Below are 6,109 nucleotides of genomic sequence, written 5' to 3'. Positions count from 1 at the left end.
TAAATGACGCTAAATAAAGTGCGTAAAATAAATAACAGAAATTAAATGACGATAAATAAAATTGCGAGAATATAAATTGCGATAAATAAACTGCGATAAATAAATTGCGATAATAAAATGTAATAAGGAATTAACAGTTAGCTAGGAACAGTTAGCTAGGATTTTGTTAGCGTGGATTCTTAACAAAATTTTCTCATGGTTAATTTGTTTGTTTCTAACAAATTTTATTTTTTTGTCCAATGTTTTCTTATATTATGCCACTTGTTGAATTCTGGTAAGTCAAAATCCAAATATGAAGTTGAATGAAAATGGTTATTCTATGGTGAACGGATACATATATCGGTGGATGTAAGTAGGATAGTAAATGACTGTTGAATCAAATTAAAAAAATGCACAGTGTAACTTATTAATGTGAAATCTAAATATTTCTAGGGTATTACCTACCCGTTAAAATATTTTCACCATTAATAGTTTGTACAAAAGAATTTTTAATTACAATCTTTATGAAAATATATATACGTATATATTTCTTCAGATGTAATCATGGATTAAATGAGTATATATAATAGTAACTCATTTGATTTACGGCTGCAACTAGAGTACATAATCTCTAAAACATTAGAAATTATATAATCGTCATGTAGAACGAAGATAAACGATGTAGAATGATTCGTAGAACGATGATTATGCTCGAGGTACAAAATGAGATGTTGCAGCATGTGATGTGGAAACTTGGGTTGTTGGTGGTACTGGTGTTGCCGGTGCTGTTGTTGAAGCTGGTAGGTTTTGCACAACGTTTTCCAAATTGAATACTTGAGCGCGAAGCTCGTTGACTTCTTCTATTATTCAGGGATGATTGTCGGTCAGAACGTGTGGATGAATAAGGTTTAGAATTGTGGATAGAATATAATCGTGTCGAGATACCCTGGAAATGAGAGAGAAAATGGTGTTTCGGATAGGTTCGCCGGTAAGTGCTTCAGGTTCTTCGCCAAGAGGGCAATGTGGTGGATGGAAGAGATCACCTTCTTCTTATCTCCAATGACTAAGTATACTATGAACCCATCTCCAATTCATCCAGAATAGATGATGGCTAATTGGTTGATTCATTCCGGTCACACTGCTTTCGGAGCTCGAGTGAGAATCCATATCAGAATAACTGTCGGAAGCCGAGAAGCTTGAACTAGTTGCGAGTTCCATCTTGTACGGTTAGATAAAGGGTTTTCGATATGAAATGATTTTCGAATATCGGATGATATTCTGATTACATAGAATACATATACATAGTACAGAAAATCCCGTAACTTACGGAGGGAATTAGGGAGACGTGTCAGATAAAGTCTACAGTAACAGATATGCTAAGATATGGATTAGCAGATCCGCTAAGATATGAATTTGTCTATACACTATTCATGCAATCAATGCAGTAAGATGTGTCTAGACTAAGAATGATAAGCAAGTGAATCCCTAAGAATGATAAGCAGGTAATTTTCGACATGAAATGATAAGCAAAACTTTTGACATACAGACACGGTCGAAGTCCAGACCCACTAATGCATCTAAACAACTATCAGTTAGACACACTAATGCAAGACCTGGTTCGCTAAGACCACCGCTCTGATACCACATGTCATACCCTGTCCTAATCTATCTAGACGAAGTCACCAACATCTGGTCCCATGGCGATGATCGACTCCAAATAATGTCTTTAAAATGAGCAAATGCACAGCGGAAGGTTTCTTTCATACCTGAGAATAAACATGCTTTCAAGTGTCAACCAAAAGGTTGGTGAGTTCACAGGTTTATCTTAAAACAATAAAATTCATCATTTTGATAGACCATAAGATTTAAATCCTGCATGGTACAAATGGGCCAGAATCCTATACCCACCTGTAATGTACATGCGATATCTTTTAAATACATTAAACCTTTTTCGTGTACGAAATCATCTTTCATAAATCTTAGTAACCGTACACATATCTTGTGCAAAAAAATAACATACACATAACCTGTGTATAAAATCATTCTCTCGATACATAACATTCACTTTTCATTGCTTTCATAGCTTGGCTTGGTAACTGACCTTAACATATAATGTGCATAATAATATCCCCAAAACAGAACATCTCGTCTGTATAATAATCATATAAACTTCGAAGTACTAAACACCACGCCCACTAGCCCTTCCGTCTAGTGAACATTCTGGGTAGGGGTGTTAAACCCGGTAGCTACCTTTAGGATTCGCGTCAATTAGGCGTGCACTAATTCTCAAAATTAGTGATGTTCCCTAATTCTTAGGTTACCAAGCAATAATAATCAGGGGAAAAATATTCATATCAATTGTGGCAATTATCACGTCCACATAATTCAACGGTGGCAATTATCACGTCCACATAATTCATTCGAGGAATTTTTTTTGCTTGTGTCTATCTCGTCAAACATTTATAAAAGCATTTCATATATTCACAGTTCAAAAATATATTTCAAAAGCATTTAACAAAGCAGTTGTAAAAACAGCGCATGTATTCTCAGTCCCAAAAATATAAAGAGTAAAAAGGAATCAAATGAACTCACCATAATGTATTTTGTAGTAAAAATACATATGATGATATTGAACAATGCAAGGTTGGCCTCGGATTCACGAACCTATATCATTTATTTATATGTATATATATATATATATATATATATATATATATATATATATATATATATATATATATATATATATATTAAAACATAATCATAATCAAATAAGTTTATATATATTATGTAATGTATTAAGATTACTATCTTTATATAATTATATTAATACTTATAATATGTCATGATGTATATATATGTTATATAATTCAATTAATGTTATAATAATATATTAGTTAATATATTATAATATAATAGTTTGTAATATTAATATACTTATGTTATATGTAATATATTTTATATAAATAATATTTGTTATATTTAATAATAATAATATTAATTAATAGTAATATTAATAATGATAATAAAAATAATAATGATAATTCTAATAATAATAATAATAATATTAGTTTTAATGATAAAAATAATAATAACAATAATACTACCTTAAGAGCAATAAATAAGCTTCCCAAAAATGAAACTGTCACTGCCCGGGCTCGAACTCAAGACCTCTCGCTCCCCAACCACACCCAACAGTCTGCTCTGCCTTTATTTTCAGTTTTAATTCAAGTTTTAATTTTATAAATCCCGTATTTTCTGTTATCTTTTTCCTACTTCTATGTAAACCCAATTAAATCAAAAACGGCCCAACAAAATATTCATGGCCCAAATAATAGTTCGATCCAATAACAGTTTTTAATAAACCCAATTGTTTTGATCGACTTATTAAGAGGGGTTTCGTTCCTTTTCTTCGTTTCTTTTTTTAATAACCGATGCAGTCGAGGGTTTACAATTAGATATCGTTCTTGGTGATCTTTGAATCGAAACACAAGAGTTACGCAGCAGCAGTAATAATAACAACAATATCATCAACTTCGTTTTCGCTAATCATCATTATTGTAAGGGTGATGATTCGTACACCATCTATTTTTAGCCATACACCACCAAACATGCTTTACAGTGTTGTACTGTACAACCCTGTGAAGCACATTTGGTGGTGTACGACTAAAAATAGGTGGTGTACGAATCACTCCCCTTATTGTAATCACCTCCATATTTACACTGTTTAATCGGCTTCCTCCATCATTATTGTTGTACAGTGAATCGAACATAAACAGATGCGGTAGTAGTTTACTTTAGTTTCTTGAAGGTTGCAGGAGGTGGGTTTCACGATGGGTTTAAGGTGGTTGTCTCTTCAAACGAAATCAGAAAAACAAAAGCTTTGAAACGGTTTGATGGTGTTTGTTAGTGGTGGTTTGCAGTAGTTGAAATAGAAAACAATCATAATAGAAAAAACACACAATTCTGGTGGTTCGTTGGAGGTTTGAACAGAAGCAGGAAAACAATTAAATAGGTGGCGTTTTAGGGTTGTAACCGTAATGATGAGTGATCGGATCATTAGCAAAGGCGTTGGGTGATCAAAGGTAACAATGAGGATGAGGTTTTGATAGTGGTTATGGTTCGATTGCTATGGTAGGTAGTGGCGGTTTACGAGGTTCCTTTTGTTGGCCTTCGAGCAACTGTAACTTTGAGTGGGTCTCAACATAGCAGCAGTTTTTAAAAGAGGTGTCTTCATTTTTGACATAAATAATCGAGTAGTAGTAGGTTCTTGGTGGTATGGTGTTTGATTCTAATGGTGAAGGTGGCTGATGGAGTGAAGGTTGTGATGGACCGAAGGTGGTGGGTTTCACTTCGAACGGGAATAGTAGTTAGAAAGGTGGGTGTTTGCGTTTAAAAAAATATATATCCTGTAACGGTTTGGGTTCCGGGTTATAACCGAAAATACAATCAAGAAGAAAAGAGATGTTTGGTGTTTAGGATGAAGCTAGGTGATATTGGTTATTTAAAGAAGATGATCGATGGTTAGGGTGAAATATGGTGGGCGATGGTAGTGGTATAGATGTTGAAGATGGCGGTTTATGATTGTTTAAATAAATGAGGTGGTTTTGATGTACTACGTTGGTTATGGTTGATCATCAAATGTGTATACTTCAAAAGTTGTTAAAGTGTGTCTCATCTCCCTTTTATGTTTGTAGTTTTGTATTGCAGAAAAGATGATTCTCAAGTGGCTTCCACTTGCCACAGCTAATAGATTAAAGGCACTCTTTTTTTTTATTAACTTCAATTATTGTTACTTGGATCAACTTCAAATGTGGTGTATATATTTATATATATAATTGTTAAGTGGATATGAATTTCAACCCAACAGTGAAGCCGCCGGCTCTCATTTGTTCTCATTCTATCGACATAATTAAGGGTATTATTTCGTGTCCATTGCTAAACAGTTAAAATACAAAAGTGTTCCTAAAAATCTCAAATTTTTAGATTAAATATATTTAATTATTTCACTCATTAACTGTTTGAAACTTGATCAAAAAAGTTCGATAATTATTTATTTTCTGTTCCAATTTATATGTACGGAGTACTAATATTTAAACTTAAAAAGGTAAAAATATTTTTAACAAATCTTACATCTTCGTAATCGATTTAGAGTTCAACTTTTATTTTAGTGCTTCATGAACATGTAATATATCTATATTAAAACTAACGAAACGTCAACCGAGTGTTACTGACGTTTACTAATTAGGCTCGAAATCATTCATTTTTAATATACACATTCTATATATATATATATATATATATATATATATATATATATATATATATATCAAATCTTAATTAACAAGTTTAAGTAAATAAATATATTAATTATATTCTTTTAAACAACTAAATATAATATTATATTCTTAATTGAAGCATGAGTTAGTATAATATAATGACGTCAGGCCAACATGGTTATATTACAGTAAGTCATGCTGAAATTCTAATGGAACGTGATGATTCACAGACTATAACGTCATCATGTGCCATGTTACATAACTCTTTCATTCTATTTAACCTCTAAACATATCAAGAAAATATTCTATTGATATTTCTATCCTTTCCATAATTCCAATAGTTGCTAATAAATCGTGCTATTACATTTTCTTTCTGATTAGAAGATTTCCTTAAATTCCTTAAATTCCGAAAATCCACCATGACTACGTCAAAAGTTCAGACGAAACTTTTCACTCTTTTGTGATAGCTTCACTCGTATGCTTCACATGATTGAATCGTTTTATCTATATTAATCAATAATGATAAAACTCTAACTCATATTCGTCATGAAAACATTTTTATTGTTAGCCATGACGACCTCACTAAAATTTCTGGACGAAATTTCTTTAACGGGTAGGTAATGTAGTGACCCGGAAAATTTCGACTAATTTTAAATCAAACTCCCGATACGATATTGTATTTTCAACATGATAAGAAAAGTCTGATAGGTTGGATCTCAAAAATTTTGAACTGTTTCATATATTCAATTGACCTTCGACCATTCCCGACGATTCACGAACAACTATTTGTAAATAGTTACATATATATATATATATATATATATATATATATATATATATATATATATATA

The sequence above is a fragment of the Rutidosis leptorrhynchoides genome, chromosome 7 (assembly GCF_046630445.1).
Source record: "Rutidosis leptorrhynchoides isolate AG116_Rl617_1_P2 chromosome 7, CSIRO_AGI_Rlap_v1, whole genome shotgun sequence".
Taxonomy (NCBI): domain Eukaryota; kingdom Viridiplantae; phylum Streptophyta; class Magnoliopsida; order Asterales; family Asteraceae; genus Rutidosis; species Rutidosis leptorrhynchoides.
This window is presented reverse-complemented; position numbering follows the sequence as displayed.